Source organism: Lagopus muta, chromosome 3, assembly GCF_023343835.1.
Source record: "Lagopus muta isolate bLagMut1 chromosome 3, bLagMut1 primary, whole genome shotgun sequence".
NCBI lineage: Eukaryota > Metazoa > Chordata > Aves > Galliformes > Phasianidae > Lagopus > Lagopus muta.
In genome coordinates, this window is record NC_064435.1 from 32,136,729 (window position 1) to 32,164,547 (window position 27,819).

At 42.0% G+C, this 27,819-nt stretch overlaps 1 protein-coding gene across 5 annotated transcripts in view; it reads left to right on the forward strand.

The window, feature by feature from the left end:
- Positions 1-4,047: 4,047 nt before the first annotated feature.
- Positions 4,048-27,819, forward strand: part of EYA1 (EYA transcriptional coactivator and phosphatase 1) — a 158,244-nt gene continuing 134,472 nt past the window's right edge. For 2 of the 5 annotated variants that reach the window (XM_048938936.1, XM_048938939.1), the window contains exon 1: positions 4,048-4,106. The gene's annotated coding sequence lies outside the window, so the exon portion shown is untranslated. The remainder of the gene's footprint in view (positions 4,107-27,819) is intronic. The other 3 variants (XM_048938938.1, XM_048938940.1, XM_048938937.1) reach the window with 2 other exon arrangements.

Consider the following 27,819-nt stretch of genomic DNA (forward strand, 5'->3'; position numbering starts at 1 on the left):
CAGGTTTCTAACTTCAGGCCTTTGCTGTTGAAGAACCTCGTCTGGAATTGTGCTCTTAAAGAGACCAAAGCAAATGATATTGTTCCATTTCACATGCAGCGCTCAGTTTGAAGGTCTTCATGCATATCAGGAAGAGCGGAGACAACTAAAAGCAACAGGGAGCTGAAATTATAAAAAGGCAATAAAATAGGATTTCTACAACAATTTATAATCTGATTTGAGGCATTTGTTTCATGAGGGAAACTTCATACGTATGTTCTTGTACCTAGCTCCATAAGGAGGCTCATTATAATTACAAGCACAACTGTTTGCAACACTGGATCTTAGAAAGCAGTTGATGATTTCACAGACACTGAAAAAATTGCTCCAAATCCACTGGAAGTCAGAGGGAGCAGCATCTTCCTCCAAAATGTTTCATCAGAAACCACTTCAGAAAGTTTTCCCTTTGCATTTTTTGTACTAATAAAAATTCAGTGCAGGACTTTGCTTTTAGTGGCACCGAGCTGAGGATGACATGTATTTCTGGGGCTGGAAAGCTGCATTTCAGCTGGCTATGTTGGCATGGGCACCCAGGTTTGCACTCATGGCAGTACCTTTGTTTTGAACAGCAATACCAGGGCAGCTGGAATCCAGCTTATCCACAGCCACAGCTGCGTACGTGCTGCTGCACGGGACTGGGGGCAAAGGCATTACTGTTTTCTTTCTGTTTCTGAAGGACACCAACAGACTCTGAGGCAGACAAGAGAGCACTTACTGAGTGAGGAGGTCCTATTTTTATACTGCTTTTCCAGGACGAAACTTCACTGAAGTAAAACAATGAATATTTTAGAAACTCAGCGCATGCTCGAGTTGCTTCTAGAAAGTTAAACCACACGATGGACCGAGGGCTGCTGGTTTTACTGCTCAGGGCAAGGCAAGCAGCTTGCTGCTGTGGGTCTGATACAGAAGGAAAAACATCCAGATAGGGCACAGTAATGTCCGTGGTAATGAACTCAAATCCTCGAGTCTGTAAAACCACATTGTGTTCTTGAGTGATGAATTTTGTGTTTGGATCACTGACTTGGTTGAAAGAAGTGTAAAGACAGCTCCCTACTGGCAAAATATCTGAGGAGGTTACAGAATGCTGTTTATTCCAGCTAGTGTCTGGAATAAATTATGTTTCAGAAATTGGCTCCTGATTCTCCCATTTCAGATGAGAATTTGTACAGCGTGCTAAGTCTTGATGCTTCCAGCCAAACCAGACCCTTCATTAGGGTTTGCCATTCATCATACCTGCCAGGAGCTCTTGGGACGGGAGAGGCGGTTGCTTTGAGGAGTAAAAGAACAACAGAGAGAGAACCATTCACCTTGGAGCTCCTATCAGTTCTCAAAGACATTGCAGCTTCAGGACTTGGAGTTAGTCAGTCCAAATATGTTTTCTTACTATTCCTCCTGAAATTCTTTAGCTGTATGAGAAAGCACTGAACTGTTTTTAGATAGAGCTGTAGGCTGTGTAAGGCATGTAACGTATTGGAGGTTTCTGACACAGATAAGGGGATGACTGCAGCAGATGAGCTGACAGCTTTTGGCATGGGAGAGCAAAACTCATTGCTACCCCAGTGGAAGCGGCAGATGCTGGAAGCTCCTGAGATTGGACTCTAGGAAGTAGGATGGCAATAAAAACACTATTTTAAACATCTCATCTTAAACACTTTGGCCCACAGCCCACATTTATTGATCACCTACTGTGAATGGTATTTATGATGATTCTTTTACTCTGTGCCTAAAAATTACATAGGTTTCACTTGACCCTTCCTACATGAACAACTCAAAAACCTACAAAAGGCCAACAGAAACACTGCTAAGTCAGTTCTTAACAAATGTGAAATGCTCATCACCATATTGTCCAGAGCAGCTGGAAGGAGGCCCATTCCTTCACTTTGATAAGTGGGCTTATACTTGTAACGATCACCGTGTAAGGCTCAACCTCAGTCAGAGGTTGTCTAAGGTTCTCAAGAACCTTCTCTGTACAGTGTGGAATTTAGGCTGCATCACATGAGCACAGGAGAAATTATGTTACACATGTCCCATTCTCCTTCTTGCTTCTGAGATTTCTGTTGACCTGTCTGTGCTCTTATCCATTTCACACTCCACCAGAAGGGAGCAGGTGGACCTACGACTTCATCCTTACTTAAGTGTCTTCTAGACTATGGACCGCTGTTTTACTACCCAGAGATTACATCCTCCCCTCAGGTGTGTTACGGCAAACTAATCTGCTAGACCACAGGAAGGAAAAGCTCACCTGAGGCAGCACGATCTGCTGCTTCCTACTATAGCCCATTGTCATGGATCAAGGTGAGTCTGATTACTGAATTTAATGGGAATTAGTGTAACCTTTCTTTAATGTCTTAAAATTGTGGTGAATTAGAAATAGTTTTATGAAATCTAAAGTCTATGCTCTTATAAATACTAACATGGCCTAGTAGGTCTACTTACTTTAAAGAAAAATCTGTGCTTTGTCTCTGTTGGCATGTTTGTGCACAGCCCAGGACTGCTACACCAGAGAATAAACAACTGGGGAAAAACTTTATATCCTTGTTAAGAAGAAAGAATTGATTCCAATTGATTGAGGTCCTTTGGGACAAATAGTGAAATACTCTTTTGATTTCAGTGGCAATGCTGGTGCACCTGTGGTGAAGGGATATCACTGTGGGGACAGAACCTTACTTCCTCTACAAGTACAGAGATGTTTTGTACTTTCTGAAATTGGTCTATGGGTGTGAAGAGCTGAAAAAGGAAAATAGATAAAGGATAGTTATGGAAGGCAAGGAAGTGTTTGAATTTAGTGGAGGAGCTTGAAGCAATGGCAACTTTATTATTGCTGTTGTTGTTGTTAGCTTGTCTAGGTGAGCACACCTTCTGGTTTAAGAATGAAGAAAGGGAGAATGAAGCCTGGGCTGCAGTGTTCATATTTACAGTACAGACTGGCAGCAGCTGTGCTGTTCTGTAGTGACAAACTTATCAAACTGAAGAGGACATTCATTTGCTTTAGACTCAGGTGCCAGTGCTTCATACTTCTGCAGAGATTAGAATTGTAGAATCGTGGAATCGTTTGAGCTTGTAGAGACCCTTAAAGTCCATCTAGTCCAACTCCCCGGTAATGAACAGGGACACCTACAGCTACATCAGATTGCTCAGAGCACTGCTCAGCCTGGCCTTGAGGGTCTCCAGGGGATGGCTCACCACCCACCACCTCTCTGTGCAACCTGCTCCAATGCTTCACCACCCATATCATGAAAAGCTTCCTTATGTCCAGCCTAAATCTTCCTCCTTTAGTTTGAAACAATTTCCCCTAATCCTATCACAACAGACCCTGCTAAAGGCTTTCTATTCATACCCTTAGGATAGAACAAGTAAAGGGAACGCTTTACGGCTGCCCTGCACCAACCCCCAACCTGAAGCACATGACACGACACCCCAGAGCCATGCTTTTCTCCCCTTACAGGTAAAGAGGAAAGGATGACGATGCGCTCAATTCAGACCTAACGCGAGATCCCCGGGTTAGGTGGGGCACGCAGCACCGCGCAGCTCCCCTCCAACTCCTCTCTCCCTGCTGGACACAACTGTGCTGGGCACAGTTGGATTGCCCAGGTTGGCCAAGGAGCCCTTTTTTCCCCTGCTGAACACTGCAGGAAGCCGAGATCTTTTCGTGCCTATCCTCCCCCTCCTCAAAAAACACAAACAAACAAACAAAAAAACCCACAAAAAAACCAAACCAAAACAAACAGAAAAACCCTCACGTCCCTTTTAAAAATAAAAAATCAAATAATAACAAAAAGCGCGGCCAGGCGCGCGGCGCTCTGGGTGCGCCGGACGAGCCGCAGGCAGCCGGGCAGGCGCGGTGCTGCCGCCGGGCGAGGCGGCGGCGGCGGGAGGAGGAGAGGAGGCGGGCGACCGAGCTGCTCTGCGCTGCGCTGCGCTGCTCTGCGCTCCGCTCCGCTCGGGGAAGTTTCCCCACCGCCGCCTCCCCCAAACCCCTCCCCGCCCGCCCAGCGCGCCTCCTCGCTACTCACCGCCGCGCCCGGGGCACCGCCGGGCCCGCGCCGCCGCCACGGAGGCCCCGCGGAGTAAGTGAGAACCGCGCCGCGTCGAGCCGGGGCCCGGCGCTGCCCGCCCTCAGGTGCGGGCGAGAGGCGGCGGCTCCGCGGGTGCGCAGCGCGGCGGGGAGGGGCGGCCGCGGGAGGGCGCGGGGGGGTGTCGGGGCTCGGGGGATCGGCTCGGAGCTGCCGAGGTATCCCGGCACGGCCCCGGCGCCGCCGCCCGCCTCCAGGTGGGCCGGAGAAGGAAGGCTGCGAGGAGCATCCTCTCGGCTCCTCTCCCTCCGAACGAGGCAGCGGGGCTGGGCGCATAGCAGGCGTCCGCCCGTCCGACCCGCTGACCCGCACACCTGAGCTTTTCCGAGGATGGGGCTGGTTGCGAGGCGATCGCTGTTTGGAGCCCAGATTATTTTCTGACGCAAAAGCCGTGTTCTTTAAATCCTACTATCCTATACACTCCTTCTATCACAAAGTTTTCTTTAATTATTAAAACATATCGTTAAGGCGGTTTTCTTTTAGGCTCTAAGGAACGTGGTGTTGCGAGTCGTTCGCATTGACTTTGAGCTGCAAAACACTTTCGTGATTACATATGCATTAGCAAAATGCATTAGAAGTAGCAGCACTGGACAGTCGCTGCCTTGGAATGCTCACACTTTCCATAGTCTTTTTATAAAACAAAACTAAGGCTGTAAGGAGAGCAATCAGTCATTCAGCGCCATGAGAAGTATAATTCTCCTCTCTTTCTAAAAAGAGAATGTGGTGTGTGGAAAGTCCCTACGAAACAACTTCCAGATTAGAGCTGTTTGTTCTCTGCCAAAGGCTGTGTAAGCATGAACCATAATGAGTGTAGCTATAGGATCACAGAGCAGCCAAGGAGCAGGTAGGCTGTCTGCAGCAGAAAACATGGGGCAGGAGGGCAATGTATGTGGAAATGCCCCTACATGAGGGCTGCAGCTCATAGGGGCAGCTGCCTTCTGAAAGCTGCTCTGGATACCCCCAGACCATACATCTTGTCCTACCATAAATTTCAGTGTAAGGTAAAACACAAAACTCTTTGTGCGCTTGAACAAACTTGGAAAAAGTACAGATTACTCTTGATGAATGGTTCAGCAATCTTCAGCTCCCATGCAATACCCTCTTGCAGAATGCATAATAGCATCAATAGCAATGTTTACAAGTCTTGGAAGCATAGACCAAATCACTGGTTCCCATCAGCTGTGTTATTTATTCCAGGCTCGATGTTTCACTTCTGATTTACTTCATTATCTGCATGTAAACTGAGTCATGAAAAGTTTAGGAATAAATAGGAGGTGGCTTGTTGGAAGGCTCTGTCTTGCAACTCCCATCACTGTGTGCAAGGTAAGGGGAAGGCTCCTCAGCATCAGAGTTTGTACATCTTTGGAGGTCACTGGAAGAGTTCTTCGGGTCAGCTGTAAGCTGGGGGCCTCCTGTGTCCTCTGCTATTTCTCTGTGTCTTTCATTCCATGATTTAGGTAGAGTATCCATAATGTCATTGCTCATAATAAACTTTTCTTCTAGATTTAGAGAGAGGGAGAGGTATAAAATTAAGAGATAAAGAAAGATTAAGAGGCTTGAGTTTTCCTTCCTTTCTTTTCTACTCTTCATTTTCTGGTGTGCATTCGGAAACAGCAATCATCACATAACACTGATTTCTCAAATGTCTGCATGCTTTTAGTGCTATTTCATATTTTTTAACCTCTTTGTGGCACAGTATCCCTTCTCACTGTCTCCAAGTGCTAACCCCACTTCATGACCATGGGAACTTTAGCAAGAAGTTTACCTTCAGTTTCTGTGAATCAGGACAAGATATCTTGCCTCAGAACGGAAAGGGCTTTAGACCGAGGTGTGACCAGATCTGATGGTGTGAGTGAGCTCTTGAGCCATCCTATGGCATGTAGGACAATCTCCTGCATGGGCAGTGAAGGCTGAAGGCTGCCCCATGCCACCAGCCTGGAAAAGTCACTATGGTGAGCTCCTGGCTGGTGAGGTGGGTGTGCATGTCCACAGCTCCCTGTATAACACAGTGAGCTGGGAGGAAGCCCTTTGTAATTACAAGAAAGGAAACTGTGTGTAAAGTCCTTAAAATCAAGGAGGCCACAGCTGGGTACTTTGTACTCTTTTTAAAGCCTTTCCAGCTCCAGGTTGTTTCTCTGTCCTTCCCATGCTGTTTCCATAGCAAGTCACACCTACTGCCACTTAGGGCAGCTGGCCTCATTCCTGAAGTTTCTCGCTTACAATTACTGAGGCTTGAGATTTTTATCATCCTCACGTTGAGAAGGACTGTGTGATGTCATGTGAATGAATTTATTGCTTTTAACTTCTAGGTTATGTGGTTCTCAAAGGAAAGAGAAGCACTGTGTTCAGGACCTTAACACGGTACATTCTTTACTTTTTCCTTTAGTCTGAAATACTTACTGCAATTTATTTGTAACATTATTGGATAAATGTAACATCAACTCGTATTTTATAGCAAATTATGAAAATAATACTATAGCTATGAAAACTATCTGATGTCTGCCTCATCCAGGCTGGATGTGGCTCTGGGCAGCCTGGTCTAGTTGTTGGTGACCCTGCTCTTGGCAGGGGGGTTGAATCTAGATGATCATTGTAGTCATTTTCAACCCAGGCCATTCTATGATTCTGTGTTTTTTCATGCTTGGTGTTACTGCAGCCAGCACAACTTTACTACAGTTTTATTCTAACTGTGACAGTGAATAAGTTTGCAAGGGCATTTGGATAAGCGAACTGGTAAGAAGTGTGGCTTTTGATAAAGGACGTGTCCGGGTCAGCTTAATGGCTTAAGCAACTTCAGCTGTGTTCTTTGTTTGTTTTTTTTTTTTTGTTCTATTTTTCATATAAGTCTGTAGAAGCTACTCCCATTAGCCAATACAGTTTTGAAACGTGGAGAATGGAAACTGAATGCTGCTGTTTGGCTGAACTTGGTATATTTTTGCTCACCAGAAGCACATAATGCATCTTTGTGTAGTTCTGAGAGCAGAACATATTTACCATGGTTTCTAAGCCTTAAGTTTTCAGTTTTTATGATGTTAAAAATGCTGAGTTACTGAATTCATTTTCATGGAAACAGTTTGGCAGAAATAGAGGAACAGAATATTATCTGTTAAGCAAGAAATATGACAAAGTTGAACAAACCGTCGTTTACAAACATTTTTTTAGCATTGTTTCAGAGTGAAATGGGAGTCCTACAGGCGGTCTCACAATAATGGCTTTCTCTTCCCCCTTAATATTCACACCAATCGTTCAAATCTGGTGAAGACTGATTAGTGAGCTTTCAGTTTCGTAAGAAGTGACTGTGGGCTGGCGCAGAGGTTCTGATCGGAACCTCCGCCCCATGCCCAGCATGGGTGGTGACATCCCACGGGCAGTGCCTTCTGCTTCTGGCCCTGTGGCAGGGACAAGGAGCCGCACAGGGGACGGAGTGGGGCCCATGGTCACCTGTGGAGAGGTGAGAGGCAAAGGATGTAGCAGAGGAATTGGAAAAGAAACTGGCATCGCTGGTAGGTAAATACAACATCACACGTGGTTTGAAGTTAACTTACAGTTAGTAGGCTCTTGATATCTCTGGTCACCATGGGTCAGGTTTCCAAAGTATTTAGGTGGCTGAAGGTACAGCTGCGTGCTTGATGTCATTCATTTTATTTGCTCGTGGTGCAAATAAAGAAATGGGTGGAAATGACTCTAGATGCTTAACCTCATGATGTGCTTTAAATGTCCAACTGGACCTCACGTTGGCAACTTTGACAGTTCAGTGATACAGCCTCCTGGTTTTCATGGGCTTAGAGCTGGTCATACACTTTCAGTGGGACTTTAACAGAGATTGAAAGAGATCTCATAGATGTGTCCAAATTGGGAAAATAGACTTCTTCTACCCGCTAGTGAAACTCACACCTTCTGCAAGTAAAGTGAGAACTTTACTGCATGATGATGAGTGAAGGTTTTTTTAGTTGGAAAGCAGAAATTCTGGCATTTGATCTGATATACAGGTTGCAAATAAGATGCTTCTGGCAATATGTGAAAGTTGTAATTTATCAGTGAACATTTTGTTTGACCTGGAGAGACAGGGGACGTTTCCCATCATGCAGAACATGTAGGTGGGTAAGTAAGAAAGCAGCATCTTTAGTCTTACTCATGTAAATATGAGGAAGGCCATGATACTCACATTCAGCTGAGCCTCAGCTGATGTCTGGTCTGGGAGGGACACTGAGTTGCTATGCTGATCCATGGGAGCAGCAGGGCTGTCACCAGACTGGGAAGCCCAGGCTCCATGCCACATACATGCGCCTATGGTCCGTGTGAGTCCTGTGACCATCTGGCTCCAATCTGGCTCTAACATACCATTGGGTACCCACCCCTGCAGAAAAGGATGCAGTGACAGGGGCAGGACCACTCACTGTGTGTTCTCCAGTTGAGTGTTAGCTTTCCAGAACCAGCAAGGCCCACTTACACCTGCTTTCTATAAGCCATTCTATTTGGGCATATTTTTCTGCTTTTCTATTTTTTGTACTGTGGCTTCACTGCTGAAATTAATTCTGATAGTGTTTCCTGCTTAAATGCTTTCACTAGAACGGTGGAGGCTTGGGCTTTAGCATAGGTTATTGGAATTTCAAACCAAATTAATCTGATTTATTTGAAGAAATGAATAGAAGTTTTAAAAAAAAACCTGATGAAAATAAAACACTATTTCAACAAGAGGAAAATTAAATTTAATTGTTTTATGTAAGCCTCACAATGTTTACATCTGACTTGTATTACCTATAATTAACAAACCCTTACTTGTTTGCACTGAATTGTGCAGAAGCAGAGCAGTTGTTTGTTGTTAGGCCACACATTTTTATGGACTACATGTATTTTACAAGTATTTTAAAAGCCCATGTAAAATAATAAGCAACGCTCTACCTTTAATCTAAATTTACAATAGGTGTGGAAAGGCTTCATAGAGCACATATATAATATTACTCATTAGAAATGCTGTACAGAACCACACATAAGCTTTGCATGTAAAGCATCTTGTGCTTCATTCCTGAGCTAGGCAGGTATTCCTGTTGCACATTGTGGTTCATAGCTCAAGATTTATTATATATGTATTTCATATTCTTTATTAACTATGACGTTTCATCTAATAGTCAGTGTTAATCTGTGTGGATCCTCAGGCCTTTTTCAGTACATCTGGCACATAAAAAACCGAAAATGGATTTACTGTTCAAAAAACTCACAAGCAAAGGAGTTGGCTATCACATTCTCTTTTTGTTCTGTTTGCTACTAACACATTGAAAAATCCAAGGAAAGTGGGGGTCCTTGCCACTTCTTGAGAAGATCCCACGGGATGCTCAGAACAAAGCTAGTTAATGTTAGTTTGAGGCGCAGAATTTGGGTTGTAAATGGTGATTTTATTAATTTTTTCACCTTAAAAATATTCTTTATTTCCCACTCTAAACTGGTAACGCGTTTCTTTGCTGAACGGTCTCAAACTACATTTCAGATACAAATAAAGTTGATCCCACTGCGTAGTTTAAACATCGTATTAATTTTGTAAGTTATTAAAAAAAGAAGTCTGGCAAGCAAGTTGCCAGTATAATTTTAACATTGTTTTACAGTTTGACTTTCATGTGTATTTAGTATTCAATGAAAAAATATGATCTTTTGCTATGTTTGGAGAGCTCTGCTTTTAGAATAACATTATTGCTTTAAAATTATATATGTGTGTGTCTCTCACTTTGGCTCTTTGTAGAACTTCCTAACACAGCCTGCCTGTTTGGTGCCTCTTCCAGGGAGATGCACGAGGCCGTCCTGCCGTCGCTGGCACCGCTTCTGATACCCGATGCGCGTTCTCACCAGGGCCTCATTCCCCCTGGCAATTTAAACCATTCCCAGACACGGCAGATGAAGCAAGCAGCACAAAAACATTATCAAGATGTTTTCTGAAGCAGCTGTGTTCGAGTTTTTGAACTCGTAATTATAATGGTAAAATAATAACCTCACTTTTGGAGTTTTGCCCCTCGTTTTGCCCCTCTCTCTCACAGTTATGCTAACTCCTTTGTCAGCTTATTTTCTCCTCCTCAGGAGCAGTTTCTTTGTATGTGACCGAGTCCCTTCCACTTTAGGAGACTGGAGAGCTCTTCTGAGCTTACTGAAATTAGCAGTCAGCAGAATCTCCTTCTTTGATAAGCATGCCAACATCTCCTGTCTGCTTATTTCTTCTGCAATAGAAGGATTTTCTTCTAGGAATTTTCCATTATTCTAACCTCACTTTCTTCAAATAGCTTCATTGGAACAACTCTGCACAATCATTTTCCTAGGTGGTTTCCGCTTGAATGGAAGATATTTCAGGTTAGCGATTTAAATTAGCAAATTATTCATAAATGACGCAGAGAATGAGCCGAATAGCAGTGAGGGCAGACTGTGAAGAACTGTGCAAGGACCTTATGAGACAAGCCAACTAAATAATAGAAAGATGAATAAAATTCCTTGTAGATAAATGTGAACTGCTAGACCTTGGGCAAAACAATTACAGCTGTGCGTGGCTAGTGATGGGTACTAAGCTGATCTTCACCATTCAGAAATGAGATCTGAGCATCAAAGATAATTCCAAGAAAATAAGTTCAGTGCTCAGTATTGCTTCTGTCCTCCCAAAAATGAATGTTCAAATTTGTTAGGAATCCAAAAAGTTTGCATGAGTTCAAGAAGAAGATGAACAACTATTTGTGAGCTCTGTTGAGGGTATCAGGCACTCAGGAAGTCCTCAACTAGCAAGAGGCTGGGAAAATATTGGGGAAATGGCTCTTCTGCGCTCATTTATGGCTGTTATTGCAGATGTGACTAGAAGGATTGTTGGACTGAACCAATATCGTTGTCCTTGTTTTCTCATTGCCCAGTTTTTCTTGTTAGACTTGAACTTCTTCACTTCCTCTGTGAGGTGATGGAGCACTGGAACAGGCTGCCGAGAGAGGTTGTGAGGTCTCCTTCTATGGAGATACTCAAACTCTATCTGGATGAGATCCTGGGCAATGTGCTGTAGGTGACCCTACTAGAAGTAGGGAGTTGGATTAGATATCCTGAGTAGTCCCTTCCAACCTAAAACATTCTGTGATGTGGGACAAATGTGACACAAAATCTATTGTCAAATATTTTCAACAAACACTTAGACTACTGTGCTGTAGTCATTTTATAAATGTAAGTAGGATGTGAAAAGTAGCACAGATCAATTTTCCAGGCTGTCACTAGTATCATTTGCCTGGGCTGTATTTTTTGTTTTTATCATTCTTCTTTCCCTTTTCTCTTTCTTCCTTGTGCTCTCATCTCTCCTCCGACTGTTAACCTGGCCCAGAACCAGGAGCTTTCTCTGTAAGTTGATGACACCTCATTCGTGTGTCTTCAGGAGAAATGTTAGTTTTCAGTGAGGTTTGAGATATTAAGGAGACATCATAATTTTAGTTTTTAAGCAATTTTCATTCTCTTTATTTTAAACTTGTAAGTGATTCATCCAGGTAGACAAAAAAATCTAGATGTTTAATTTATAGTACCGATCTACAAAGAGTGAGATTGCTTTGGTGCTGACCTAAACTTCACAATGAGAATCACTAATGTGAATTCTGTGAATGCACATAGCAGGGGGTTGAAACTAGATGATCCTTTGCAACCGGGTCCATTCTACAATCAATTCTATGATTCTGTGAATTTTACACATGTGTGCCAGGGACACTGGGATCCTTTATTTTTCATTTAGAACAGAAAGCTTGCTAATAAACCAATAAAACTGATTTTTTTTTCAGCACTCTTCCTGCAAACTTAAACTGCAAGTTTGCCGATTCCACAAGTCCTGATGCCCCATTTATTTCTGGCCACTGCTATTGGAAAAAAGGTGCATTGGAAAGGGTACGGCACGCAGAAGCAGTAACCTACCTTGCATGCTGTGGCAGGGTGAGGTGTCTGCAGGCCGTGTGTCCCCAGAGAGCTCCGTCACTGGCCCAGGCTCTGCGCTGAAGTTAGCATCAGCATTGCAGACGGTGTGGGGTGTCTTCCTGCAGATGTGCATGTAAGGTCCTGCACATCTGGGCACCTCCCTGTCCCCAAGGCGTGCTGGGAGGGAGGATGCCGTATTGCATCCGCAGGAGTTCCAGGCTGAATCAGAGGTGGTCTTCAGTCCGAGCACTGGATTTGATTGTTTATAAAGCTGCAGAAAGGTCCTTACTAAATTTCGTTGTTGGTTTTTGTTGTTGTTTTTTTTTAATATCTTTCCCTTTTCCTTCTTACTTCCTTTCTCTTTTTCTTCTTTTTCTGGGTTTTTTTTTGGCTGTTAGACTTGGCAAGTTTCTTTCCTAGCATTTGGAAGTAATTGTTTTCTAAATGCTATGCAGGATATCTGCCAAATTTAACACCTTAGAAGGAAGCGGGGGCGAGAGACCTACCTGGGAATGAAGTGAATATTGTGCTCCTTTACCAAGTGCTAAAAAGGAAACTTCCCAAATATAGCACCTACAATCAAAACCACCAACTTCCCTAACAATAGCCATAAAACAATACAGGCAAGATGGTAAAAAAAGACCATTTCACCCAGACTCAAAACTTCTTTCTCTTTCTCGATACCTGATGATAAAGCATGTGTGGCTTTTATTTTATTGTTTTCTCTCAGCAGATGAGTACGGTTGGGGGACAGATTTTTATCAAGGCATTATTAGAAAGTAGTTCTAGTTTAAAAGAATGCATGATCAGTGTGTCAATTTAAAAAAAAAAGAAAAAAGGAAAAGCAAAGTGGTATCCAGTGCTGAGACTGAAAGTGATCTCATCTTGGAGACTTCGCAGTGGTGTGGTTAGATGGGACATCTGCGTCCGGGCAGCCCCACCACTAGCACAGGAACAGGGGAAAAAGTCAAATCCTTTCTCCTTCAGATGTTCTGGGTGATGAGGAATCAGCAGGTAGCACAGGTTGTGGTTGTGTCCCTGCTGCTTGTGGTCACAGTTTCAGCAGAGGTGCAGTGCAGCTGCATGTACGTTACGGCAGCCCTGGGACAGCTCTGAGATGCTTGTGTTTGTGGCAGGATAGGGATTGCAATGGGAATGCTAAGCTTTTATGGAGAACAGCTCAGCAAGCATAAGAAATCATGTTCAGCGTCATAAACATCCGTGTTGGTAAGTGCTGGGAGTCAGCTGTGACCAGATACTTTTTGGTAAAAGCCTTGTATTTAATGACCTCTCTGTAAGACATCACCCTCCACCAGCACTGCCTGGTCCTCGGAGGTGATCTCAGTGTGTCCTGAGGTCTGCGGGCGGGGGTGCAGCAGGCAGCTCCTCTGCTCTCTGTGTTCTCATTCCCTTGGAAATAGGAAGAGCTGCCTGGAGGAGGGGGCTGTCACTTATCCTGCCTGCTGTGCTAGGGTTTCGCTATCTGGTTGGATTCCAACTGCTACCATCATGTATTTAGTAATAATATTTAACCAAGCAAATGACTTCAAAAGTAGTCGAGAAAAATAAAAGGGGATATACGCTTTCATGACTTCCCCTCGATTTAGATCTTGTCTTTCTCTATAATTTAATGTATTTTCCCTCATATTGGATGGCACATTTTGCATATAACAACTTCTCTGTAATAGATACTCTATGTAATTTAGATGTAATTTTTGACACATTAACAACTCAGGGGAATTTAATTAGTTTTCATAAAGCTTTACGAAAAGTTAAAAATAACCCCAAATGACAATCATAATAAGAGTAACCAAGTTTAAGTTTAAAAGTTGAATCCTTTAAATTAAAATGACTTAATTACATTGAAGATCAGCTGTTCTGCATTAACTTCTGAGCCCACACGTTACTGCTAGTTTGATTCTGCTGCCAGCGGTCATAGTGTTTGCCGAAGAAGACAAGTTGTTGCCCCTAAAATGGGGAGGGTACGTATAGGACCGTTTCTTAAGTCTCCTTTGTAATGTATAGTAGAATATGCCAGAGCAGAATAAGCAACCATGAGCTCTTTTGACGCTGATGTGTCATAGGAACTTCTCCTGGAGAGAGGCTATGTTTCCTGCAGCAGCTTCTGCAAGTTTGGTTGCTTAATTACACTTGGACTACAGTACACACTAAAACGTATATGCTTTTTCCTTATGGACTTTAATAGAAGTGCATTTTAAACGTAGACGATTACCAGTCTTGGTAAAGTTTCCTTTCCATTAGTAAAGAGAGCACTGCTGGTCTGAGAATCTGTCAGGTCATCCACATACCAGCATTACATCAATTGACTTCTGAATATTTTTCCATTAGAAAAGGCTCCATTTTATTCTCTCGCTGAAATGGCAGACTTTCAGCTTGTGCGGTTTTTCCATTTATTGAATTTTGCAATAAAGGAGTTTTTGAAACAGATGTCAGTCATTGCTTAGGAGCGGGGCATTGTTAGAGATCTGTTTTCTTCTGCTTTTTGCTATTTGTTTTTTAAGTTAAAATAAATTCTTCTTCCCCCCCTCGATTAAATTGTCACTTTTAAAAGCCTTTTTTAAAACCTGTCAGAGCAAATGTGAGCACCAAACCCCAATCTCAGAAAAGTATTTCAGATTGCCATTGTTCTCAGCAGGAGCAGGACTGGATTAGTCTCTCAATTTGAAACTAGAAGCAGGGGAGTGGACGCACCACAGAAACATGTTTCATATTAGCATCTTCCTTAGGGTGTGGATTGGACCTGTTAACACTTTCTTAATGTTGAAATTTTATAAAAGTAGCCAAATTTCTGCAATAAGTAGTGCCTAGTATGGATTTGTTATGCACAGAAGCACTGAACTTGAAGGGAGTTTCCTTTCTTGCCAAAGTACCATTTAGATAGAAATAAGATTTTGGATCCTGAAACGTACATATATTTTTAAAATGCAGGGGATAATTAGGAGAAATTGAATATCTGCAGGCTGATGGATCTTCTCTCATCACAGATGAGCAAAGCGCTAGTCACATCTCTGAGTATGAGACACAGTGAGATAGATATGCTTCTAAAAATTCAGTTTTACATTTTTATCATCATTTAGCAGACTACACTTACTCCATGTCTATTTAAAAGACACCATTTTCTTTTAATGGATGTATTAGTTGGCTTGGTTCAGTTATATAAACAATCAGTTTCGAATTCTAAGAATGTCACCACGTGTGTTGTAAAGAAAACTGTCTCTGTAAGAAAGCGGCGTTATAAGCTGATGTCTACTGTGGGGGGGATGAGCCTTCATTAATTCACCTCAGTGCTTTGCTGTTATTTCTGACATCAAAGAACATGGTTTCCAAAGGTGAGGGAACACAAAGCATCCCATATTTATGATTTATAGGGGCCAGAACTATGACCTAATGTAAACTCAAAGAGATTTAGTATAATATCCTTAGCTTGAGGGCAACATTTTGAAAACGTTGCAGATTTTCTCTTTTATCTGGGCTCAATCTAGAATCATACTTCTTTGTTATTATTTCCTCTTAGTATTATAGTACAGTTGACATTGATAGATATCAGGGAGAAGCCGAACTTCATGAGAAAGGGGGGGAAGAGAGCCTTCGTGTGTTGTTGGCACAGAAATAACAGCCGTGGAGGAGTTCCTGGCTGCCTTTATTTGTCTGCTGACAGCGAGTGCAGCAGGGCTCTAGCTGCTTGCTTCTGGCTCCTGTGGGTCCGCAATAAACAGCTGAAGCATATATTTATTCTACAGATTAATTTGATTCGCTGAAGATAGCTGTTCCCTACCTGTGAATGTGTGATTGTTAATGGAAACTTGCAGATGGAGACATCAGCTCTTAATTCTGTGCCAACAGATTAATACAGCTCTGTGGTACTGTCTTCTCCACAGGTGTGTGTGTACTAGGAGTGTTTGAACCCCACTGTAACTAATAGCCCATATGTAATTGGGAAGAAGAAATCTTCAATGGAAGACCCCCAGGGAATAAATGGGAAGGCTGTAAGTAAACAACGTGTCAGTCCTAAGGAAAAAAGTGATTGCTTTTAAAGTAGTAATTATTTTTGTTGCAACCAAGTGGTTGGAAGGCTTTAGGAAGCCACACACACTTTTAATGACTGTAAGCAGCAGATGATGAAATTGCTTCAGAGGTGGAGGCTTACGTGAAAGCTACATTGGATAAGGAAGTATGTACTGATTAGAAGTATTTATCTGCAATAATTCACTGATTGCCTGATGATGATTGCTGCTTTCTCTAAGACATATTCAGGTTCCTGCATTTGTATCATTATTAACATTTTGATCTGTTACAGAGATTTCTTTCCACTGTCTGAAGTTACTTCTTTTTGCCTGTGTGAATTTGTGCAAAAGTTACTTTTGTAGAAACCAATGCGATTCACGCTGCCTTGGGGAGTGGGGAAAAATGTGGTCTTAAAAAAAAATGTCGCTGGCTGCTCGCTGTTTCTTGTAAATGCTGTTTAGAAAGTCGCAGTGATAAAGAGTTTTGAAAACTATCAGACCTGGTTAATGCTGTTTTAAAGTAGCCCTTCATGCTCCATGTAATGACTGGTGTACGCTATGGACTTGTTAGTTTGTTTTGTGATATCATTGCTGGCACTCAGTGAGCACCATAATGCCATGTAGATGGCTTTATTCATGATTGTTTTAACAGAAACAGCGTACATTAAGACTGCCTTGTTTTCACGAGTTGTAAAATAACTCCAAAAACTACTATTTAGTAAATTTGATTAAATTTATTTCCTGCATTTCTTTTTCTGGCTTGTTTTCTACATTTGACTGTGCTCTGTACCATCTCTCACTGTTTCCCTTGTATAACCAGTTTTCCCAACACTTGTGTTAGTTTTTCACATAGCAACAGAGTGGGAAGAAATCAGCCACCTAATAGCAAGCCTGCTGCGTTGTGTTTTTGTTACACGTCTCATCCAGTGTCATTTTTACTGTCTGAAGCAATATGGCTTTGATTATTTTCCGATGTTCATTTATTCCACAGTCTGTCTCTATGTGTAGGTTTGGGTATTTATCCATCGCTGCTACAGCAGTGCATGAAAAGGAGCAATTCAGCCCCAGAGAAAGGAGTGGCAGTGGTTACTGAGTGCTGCTAGACAGGGATGGCCCTTGTTGCTGTTGTAGGCATGGAGCTCTCAGCACCACCCAAGCCTGGCCCTTGCTGTAGCCTGGATCAGCATTTTCTCTGTGCATGAGAAGCCTTTCTCTGAAGCCATTCAGACTGCCTGCAGCTCCCGCTGCTGTTCTCCTCTCTGCTGGCCAGCAGAGCCTGTGCTTCGTGTGCTGCCATGGGCTTGAGTCTGGTAATTGTACGCGGGAGTCGTACGTAATGACAAATGTAACTGTCACTTAACATAACGGGAGTATTAAGGGAAATATTTGTTCATGGTTTGGCACCACCAGCGCTCCTGTTGGGGTTATTCATTCCATTCCTTCTTTTCACCACTTAGCCCAGAGAGCCTGTAAAACACTTCATCGTGCTCAGAATTTCCCTTCCCATTACCCAAGTGGGTGGTAGTCATGGATGCTATCAGGATTATCAAAATCTAAAACAGTGACTGCTGAATAGACTTGCCACATCGAAAAGCACTTAGGCTTCTGTAACTGCAAGAGCCAGACAGCCCAAAGGTATATGACCCAGGGCAGGATTACTGTGGTATTTCGCCTGTGGGCCACTGTGACTCTTCTGGCTGCCATGTCATTAGATAGGTTTAAAACTGGGGTAGTACACTGGTGGATCAAATCCTGCAATTAAGCCACTCTTTAATTCACTCCTAATTGGACAGGCTACTACTTTTGCAGCAGTTGGTTGGAGATCGTGGAGACTTCTTAAAAGCAGCAATCCAAAGTTAAAATAGTCTCTCTGAAAATGAAGATGATGGTGTGAACAGTGTTTTTGTTTATGTTGCTTTGCTTGTGTGTTTACACATGAAAGAAGATGAGAAAGAAAGAGAGAGAGAAAAATGCTGCAATTACAATACAAAATCAAAAGCTGTTTGTGACTTAAGATCCCTAACACATAGAGCCATTGCTAAAGCCTCTTGGTAGTCTATAGGGAAAGTTTTCTGCGTGTGCCAATTGAAAGATACTTTGATTTTGGAACTGGGCAATGCAAATTAGCAGTGCAAATTATTCTGGGGAAGCAATTTCAAGTACACATAGGTAAGGGGAGGACCTTTATTCTGCAACTGAGATAATAATGTATAATGTCTTAGGAAACCACAGCTAGATGAACAATGGAGGAAGTAGCAGGAGAAGGGAAAAGAAAAGGAAAAAAAGTTTATCTGGCAGCACTATGAAAAAGTAGATGAGTAGATACTTTGCTGCTTTCTTTGGCCAAGATTTCTGCCAGATGAGAAGCAGGATGGTGTTTCACATGGGAATGCCTGTCGGTGTTAACGTGCACAAGAGTAAGCCCAGTAGGCTAAATTTTGCTCCCTGTTGCTTTCATACAGCTGAGAGGGGATTTTAGTATCTAAGCAACAGTCTCATCACCTGTAGAAATGGTCCTAATGGTGCTATAATGCATTTGGTTCACATTCTGTAGGAAGTGCCTGGCTAGTGCTTCATGAAGTGCTTGCAAACCTGAACACTGCATCTGCTCTGCCTGTCTTTTACTAGGTGTGTAAGACATACAACACAAATCTGATGCTGACTAGACAGAGGATATCAGTGCATTATCCTACCTGAAAAGGTCACCAATGTTCAGTTTCTTTCTTTCCAAGAAAGAGAAGGCATTGAAACAAAACCTTTAATTACTCTAATGAAAGGGAAGGCTGTTTAATTTTGTGTTTATTGCCCATGATCCACAGTGTGATTGTGTTCTCAATCATTTCAGTCAATATAGGTGGTTTATGTCCAAAAGACTGATTAGGAATTGAAAAGGTACAGAAAGAGGATGTTCTTAAGGATACACCTTACTGACTGGAATTATGTATGAATGAAGGTGGTCTGCAGTTCACACTATGACTGTACCTGTTCTTCCTAAGGGCTCCTCTGGGAGAAACACCACATGGTGGATTGCTCACTTTTATCTGTTTCACATGACTTCTCTTTTATGTCATGAAACAGTCATGGAGTGGCTGGCGTTGCTCTTTTGGGAGGAGAGGAGCAGGCTCACTGAATTTTAGATCAAAATACAAGGTGCAGCATTTTTATTTCTTTGCCAGATGATCTTGATGCCAATCTCTGATCTATGAAAGGAAGGTGCTCTGATGGCTTTATTAATGCAGGGAGGCTCATTTGCTGATGATATATGCATCTGTTAAGGGCGGATATTCCACTCTTGTTTTACCAAGTTAGAAGAAGAGCTCTTGAATTTTGTAATTCTGCTGTGGCTTTTTTTTTTTTTTTTTTTATTGGCATCTCTGTATTAATAAAGTAGTCATTAATTTCAATCCAACTTGTCAGTGAGGCAGAGTTCTCAGTGAAAGCGGAGGTCTTACCAGTTCCTCTCAATGGCTGGATCTCAAAGTCTGTCAGAGTGCTGTGCTGCTCACCTCCCTGATCTTTCTCTGGATCTGCCTCTTCAGCTGATTGTCTCTGGAGCAAACCAAGTAATATTATTTGGCTTGCTGCTGAAATCTTAATGTCAGGTATGCACTCAACATGGTTAAACTGTGCATGCATAGGGATGCATCCCATGCCAAGTGTGATGTGGTACAGCTCCAACCTGCTCGAGTTTGTATGCCTTGTTCTTCAAGGTGACTCACTTCTACCTGCCAGTTACTTGCATTGAGTCCCTCTGCTCACACAAGTCTGAGAAGAAAAGAGTGTATGCTCTTTTAAGTGATTTTGAGATGAAAATGCCAGTTTTGTTGGTAGAGAAATTCCAATTGTAGCGAAACTGGGTCATGGTACACTATACAACAAATTCATTTGAAAAAATTGATCTAAAATTTTGTGGCATACATTTGTGGTAGACTGTATCTCCACTAATTCAAAATTCGACATTGAATCCTGAGCCCTAGAAACTTAGAAGCCTCATAAACATGACAGACACTGACATCAGAAGATTCTGACTTGATGCACTTGAGATAATACGCTCCTCTATTAGAGGTGCCTTGATAATAACCTTCCAAAAAAAGTCCAGAAAGACACTGTAGAAGGAAGTCGGTATTTTTTGGTCTAGTGGTTGGTGATCCTGCCCATGGCAGGGGATTTGAAACTAGATGGTCTTTGAGTTCCTTTTCAACCCAGGCCGTTCTATGATTCTGTGATTTTAATTCATTTTATTTGCCTAGTGATTTTTTAATAATATATTTTTTTTACTAATTTCTAAGATTCAGGACAAGGAAGTTTTCATAAGTATACTAGAATACTAAACCCCATGGGGATGTTTTGGAGTGTACTGCTTCTCTGTATGTCTTTGATAATAATGTTAGGATATTATATAGCATAAAGTACCTTTCCCTCTTACACTATCCAGGCTTATAGTTGAAAAATCTCATGGCAAAATGGTATGTCAAGAAGTGATTTCAGCACTGAATTTGTCTGATGATGGGCTTTGCCCATCTGGAAAACAGAGAGAAATCTCTGAGGCTCTCAGCATTAAAGTTAGTTCCAAACAGTGCATACCCAGCGAGCCAAGAAAGGAGGTGCTCATAGTCTGCTGCAGCAGTTAATCTTCTCCGATTCCCCCTGCAGCCCCCAAACCTCAGCTTTCTGTTGGCACTCTGGTCAGCCTGACTGCATACTTCCAACTTCTGGCTCCTCCCAGACACTGCTCCTGGGTGCCCCAGGCTGCATGGAGGTGCCATGTGTGATGGAATCACACCAAAATTTCCCTTTGTTCCTCTGCTAATGGAAAGATGCTGAGCAAGTAGCTGGTTTCAGGGAAAAAAAAGAAAAAAGAAAAAAAAAAGAGACCAAAAAAAAAAGAGGAAAAAAAAAAAAAAACAACACAAAAACCAACATCCAGCACCTGGCTGCTGCAAAATAATGAATTTTGCAGCAAACATGCGAGATTCTGTGGAATCTTGGAACAAGGCCAGACTCCACGACCACAGAAATGCTGAGTCCATGGGGCCCAGAGAGAGATGGCTGGGGCAGTTCACGTCTCCTCTGTCTTTGTTTCAAGCTCTTTGCAGTCTTACTGAGGCATCGGATTACACTCCCTTCACGTTTTCAAGGTTATCTTTGCGACCAGGAAGGCTAGAAAGTTCATTCTGTTTGGAGGCAAGCTGGAGTCTGAGAGGACAGCTCTGCAGCCCTAGCAGTGCAGAGGCCAGCTGCAGCAGTGGGTGACACCCAGACATGACCCCCAGCTTGGAAGAACAACATCGACTGCAGAACCACTCCAGTTACCTGTTTGTCACCTTGGGGGATGATGTCTGTTAGGAAAACAGGTGAAATACAAGTATTTTAACTTCTTTTGAAAACTCACAGTGCTGTCACCAGCGAAGATTGCATATGTTCATGCTACTTTACTTTCTCTCAAAGGCTGACACAGCACTGTGTCCCTTCTGCCTTTCCATGCTATTCTGAAGAAGTGTAATGTGCTTTCTTTTTGGAAAGCTCTTTGAGGCTGAAACCAACAAGGGCCATACAATTGCATTCTGTAACTGATCCCATAAAAATGTAACCGCCTGCACCTTTCCCACTCCCCTTCCCCTTGCTATCTGAAATTGGTCGGATATTGGAGACATAAGCCACAAAACCAACTTCCAACACTCACTAAGAGTCAAAAATAATGAACAGCCAGAACTAGGCGAGGTAAGGTTCCAAAATTGAAACAAGCAGCTTTTAGGTAGCTTATGATAAGCATTTGGTCTGGAACTATTAGTAGATGTTTTCCCTCAAAAATCTTTTAGTGAAAATACTCATGAAAATACTTATGGAAATTGTAATTGTGGATAGCCTGTAGACAGATGAGCGTACCTTATTCACTGCAAACTATTCTGTGTCTGGGGATAACAGCACAGAGGAATTCCTGTTACTTAAAACACACTTTCTGTAACTTGTGGCACAGATCCTGCAGTGTTGTAGGCAGCAGTTCTTGTATCACTGAAAGATGCTGTGTACCTGCAGTTTGTGGTGTTGCATATACTCATAAGTCCTCATAGAAGCAGAGCTGAAATGCAGCAGTCATTGTAACTCTTGCAATTTTTTGCCTAAGAAAAACTAGCTAATTTTTAGCACATTTCCCACACGCACCAGAGGTGATTGACTGTCACAACTTCAGGGGTAGGAGAGCAGCCTTGTAGGGTTTCAACTGGGATCAGTCAACAGATATCAGTGCTGGTTTTGAATGCACTGATTCAGAGAGGTGGATCTTAGTCCTTTTTTATGGTCAGACATATTTTTATATTATCATAAAATACTAGAATTTTAGATGGCCTTGTTAAAAATGAGCATATATATATATACAGGTATATAAAAAGTATACAGCTCATCTGGCTCTTTCCAGACACCGTGTATGTGCTATACACATATGTTCTGCATGAGGTCTCCTCTTGAAAGTCTTGATGAAGCTGTAGCTTAGCCCTTACCAGTAAAAAGCAAACTGCCAGTGAAGTTTATTTTCTTTTTTACGACGTTTTCTGGACCATTGTTCCACTTGAGGAGCCATGTTTGTTAGTTTTGGCTCTCTGACTTTTCTTCCTTAAGGATAAACTCTCCTTAGGCAGTTGTACAACTATGCACTAGAAGGCTGCATAGCAGTTTATTCACTGACTAAGCTCCAGCAGAATTCAACTGTGTGACTTCCTGGCTTGAGCGGGGGTGCATCCGTAATGTAAATACCTGCTTGATTTTGCGGAAAACCGGGAGGTTTTGTGTTTGTTCTTCTAAAAGATTCCTGCTGGAAGCTTAACTTTTAAGTTGGCATTCAGCCTTCTTTGCTGTGACTCGGATACTGATCTGATTTTGTGCTTTCATGGACATTTTTATATTTAAAATTTTTTAATTCAACATTAGCTTTGCTTACAAGACACAGAGCAGAATAAAATCGCATTACAAACATTATAGTATTAGATTTTATCACCATTTATTTCTTCTCGTCTGCCCAGGGATTTCTACATGTTCAGTAGAACTAATTTGCAGTCAGACACTGAGGTCCTCTAGAAGGCCAGCAGGCTCCACAAACTAATTTATCCAAATAACCAATCCCTCATAGGCCAACCATAGAAGGACACCAAAATGGCCTAAGCAGGCAAAGCCCCCTTTTGAAGTCTGGAATGTTTTGACTGACTTGAAACAGGCGGCAGGAATGAAGGGATAATTTTCAGTGACCCATGGGACTTTTTTGCCATTTTCAAATATTAGGTAAAACAAAGAGAAATTGCTTGTTCTAATTTAGAAAGACTTAGCAATCCGGAAGGTAACCAGACTCAGAGCTGAGTGCTGAGGTATACAGCTGAAGTTTACACAGTGCATCAAGGGCTTGTGTCAGTGTGTATAGTATTTACATGTGCACACACGCTGCTTTACTTACACACAGATATACCTAAACTACTTTTTGAATTTCACTTTTATAACAAAACTTCTCTATGCAGTATTAAATGAGCTACCTGAAATGCCTAAGTATGTATTTTCATTTGTTTCTTGAAACAATCATTTTTAATTAGAAGGATGTGTTCCTGCTGCTGCTTAAGAATCTGGGCCGTCCACTCAGCTGCAAAGGTTCCTCTGCCGTACCTCTTTTCTCACACCCCCTGTCTTAGTGCTGTTGGAATAAATGCAAATATTCTGTTAATTTTTAAGATTTCTAGTCTAAAGTAGGCTCACAGACACAAAGGGCATTTATGTATATATTTTGTAAAACTGCAATTCAGTGAACAGTTACAAAGAGAGAAAGAGATAAATAAAAAAAATTAAAACATTACAGATCAGATACTTCATGTCCCACTGTTTGAATAGTTGTTTGAGTGTTAAAGAAGATGTGAAGCAATTGCCTGGATTTCAACAACTTCATTGGAAGCACTGATTATCAAATCTACCCTGTGGATTTAATTGATATGGCCAGTCTGGTACTTAGCAGCACTAATGGCACTGACCATCTCCAGCTGTGAGCTTTGTCCCCATGACACTGACTCATACCTGCAATGGGGCTTTCTGGTAGAATAAGTCTGTGTGGAGGAATCACTACATCTGGACTGGCAGATCTAGTGGTTGGCTACCCTGCCCACAGCAGGGATTGGAGCTCGATGATCCTTAGTGTCCCTTCTGACCTAAGCCATTCTATGATTCTGTGATTACTGTGGATTAACAGAAGTATGTTTCCTTACAATAGTATTTGGACAAAGATACTGGTCACCAGCTCACCCTTTTCCTTCTGACAGCACTTGGGAGCTGTTCAGAATACGGCACTCACAGATGAAGTATAGAGTGAACACCATTTCCTGTGCCATCAGCTGCCAGCTTAGAGATCTGCAAAACATTGCTGCGAGGCTCCTCAATGTGTGCCAATAACTTTGCAGGTAGCAATTTTAAGCGACATTTTAAAGTTGGGACCCTAAGGTACTCGACTGAAACACAGCTTTTGCTGGTATTGTTCCTACGCATGCAGCAAAGACCTCATTATTTTACAAGGGATGAAAAACTTGACTTATTTTACATGGGATATTTAAATTTAAGTCTCTCTAGATTCCAGATTTCTCTGAAATATTTGTGCTTACCATTGTGCAGGGGTAGCAGACAAATGTGGTAGAATGACAGAGAAATCCTGATTAAATGCAGTTTTCCATCCTATACACACTGATCTCAGATGAGTGGATTTCAGAAACATGATGTTTAAATTAATGTTATTTGGTGTGAGTGTATGTATGTGTGTCTGTGTGTGTCTGTGTGCATGGAATGTATTAGATTAAATTAGGTTATGTTCCAGCTTTTACTTGAGGAATATAATTTTGTTAGTCGTTAATAATGTTAATGCCAAGATTTTCTCATATTATATTTACATATGTGGCTAAAGTAAAATCAAATTATATTTGCTGGGGGTAAGATTATTCAGTCAAGGACCTGTTTACAACAAGAGAAATTAAAATTCAGAGTCTGTAGGAAAGAGATGCTTCTCTGTTTCTTTCTGCCTAGTAGTAGCTGCGTTGTCTGGACTATCTTGGAAGCTGCAGACTCACCAGTCTTGTGTCTGTGTATATAGCACAACAGCAGAGTCTGTCTGCAAGCAGGGAGACTTCACAGGGACTTCTCATCAATCATACAGAATTTGTCACTGTCACATTTTGTTATTCAAAGCCTTATATTCTGCCACCAGCATTCACGTAGGGTGAACTTTACATCATACCAGCCATGCACCTATATAACTGTGCAATGCAGCAGATGGGAGAAAATTTCTTCCTGTCTCCTGTGGAGATCAGCTTATGCCCCAAAGAGAAGGGTTTGATTATGCTGATTATAATTTACAGAGCTATAAATGTTGTTAATGGTCATGAGTCAATGTATTAAATTGCTTGATAATAAAAATGGGTTATTTTTCTCAATCTGTTTTAAAATGAGTAAGTAGCGGAGTAAGAAAATTCAGGCACCCTTTCATGCTAGTTTCATGTAATAATTTTTTATGTAGGTTGTTCTGAAAGTAATGCCTTGTATTTATTTCTATGAAAACTATAAAAGATACGAAGAGAACAGTGCTACTATTTGATGAGCGAATTCTCAGGTGCAAAACACTATTTTTCAACATATTCACCACCACTGCTTTGTATTTTCACCAGCAATGAACAAGAGCCTTCATGCTGCACTCATAAAAATTTGCACAAGCAGAGATGACCCACTGTTTCACAGCTGCTATGATAGCATAGTTGCTAGGAAGATGTTGCCCATGCAGCTGATCTTTCATTGGCCTGAACAGATGGAAGACAGAAGATGCCAAATCTAGACAATATGGTGCATGTGGTAGGACAATCAACCCAAGACTGGCAGGGTGCTCTATGGTCTTCAAACTGGTATGGGGCCTGGCATTATTGTACTGCAAGGGAAAGGTTGTGCTCCTCTCGCCTGACTCTGCAAGTTTAAGCCTTCAGCTTAGTCAGTGTCATGATGTAGCGGTTAGAGTAGATAGCCTGTCTGGGTTCCAGGAAATCCATAAGGGTCATCTCTTTCCTATCCCAAAGGATGGTACACATCTCTTTAGTTGCTGAGGGCTGTGTCTTGAACTTTTTCTTTGACTGGGAATTGCATGTCACCACTTCATGGACTGCCATTTCAATGCTGTCTGGTAATGGTGACACTACATCCTGTCACCAGTAATGATGTGATCCAGGAAACTGGCACCTTCATCCTCATATTGGTTCAATAAATACTGAGAAACTTGCATACTTCTTTGTTCTGCACACATACAAACTTGCGGTTTTCCTTCTGATCCTGTGTGAGAATCTGTGGGATGCACCTGGTGTGAACTTTGTGATATTCCAATGTTGCCACCATCATTTCCAACACATCAAAGCTGATATTCAGATCCCTGGTCATAATCTGCCAATTTGTATGAATGAACTGATGGAGATGATCATCATTTTGTGGTGTGACATCTGCACGTAGTCATCTGAAATGTGCTTTGTCTTTCATGTCGCTGTCACACCACCCACTGCCTCACTGTGTGCACATCCATTGTTTGCTCTCCATAAACATACAGCAAGCATTGACAAATGTCAGTGGGTGCCATTTTTTCTGTATGGTGGAATTCTGTGACACGCCTTTGCTTCACATGCTCTTCCATGTCAGACGCCATTTTGTCAGACTGCCCCTCTGCTGCCATCTGTCAAACAGAAACAACATGTGATGGAATACTGGGGGGCCGGGTTCAACCTCTATTGCCATACCACCAACATTTGCTTCTGATGTTGACGTTGTAAAATAGGAAGCATTACCTTTGGAGCAGCCCTTGTACAGTCTCTTACATTTGGGCAAAACAAACAGGGTGAAAGAAAGAGACCTTTCAGCTAAGCACTACCTGTGTGCTTGTAGGTTCAGACGTTTGCTCTTACTGAGATGTGGGTTTAGTACTTCGGATATTTTTAGGAAAGTAAGCATGATCTATATTTATTTTATTTTTATTCTTAATAAATGGACATATTTTTCATGTTTGACCACCCTTTTAAGCCTGTAAATAATTTAAAAGATCTAAAAGTATCTCTGTATTCAGAATCAACTAGTTAAAGGCTTCTATGCCTTGCTTTCACCTTCAGTTATTTGCACATGAAAAAAAAATCTAAATTTTTAAATCTACCTGCCTCACTTCTATTTTTTTGCTCTGGTCTGAAGCATATTTTTTTGTTTAGAACAAGGTGTATTTAGTGGCGTGTTGATAGGTACATCAGATTTGTATGATTTGCAGCAATATTTTGGAAAGGGAGAAAGTGCCAGATCTATGTTTTAATTTCCTCCGTTTTTAGCAAGGTGCTGTAAAAGCTGAGTGGCACATCAGGCAGGTTTATATAGTGCACACACTGCATAAATCCTCTGTGCCTTCCCTGGAATGGCTGTGTACCACCATTATGCTTTCTATAAACAGAAGAGAAGCACGCTGCCAAATCTTGCAGCGCTGGATACCAGCTCATTCTGTTCTTAGCTTGTCTTGCTTGTTGTTGCTCAAAGATTGCCTTCTATTTGCCAGTATAGAACAGCTTTTAATCGTGAGGAGTAAAATGTATCTTGCCCTTGGTGATTGCTCCATCTTCTCCATCTCCTCTCCATCTGCAATTTTAAATAAGATCATTGTCTCTGATTAATTTGACAGTATTTTAGTCTGACTAAGGATAGTTAAAGAGCTCCTCAGAAGCTATTAACTAGCTACTCAGAAGCTGCTCAGAAACAAA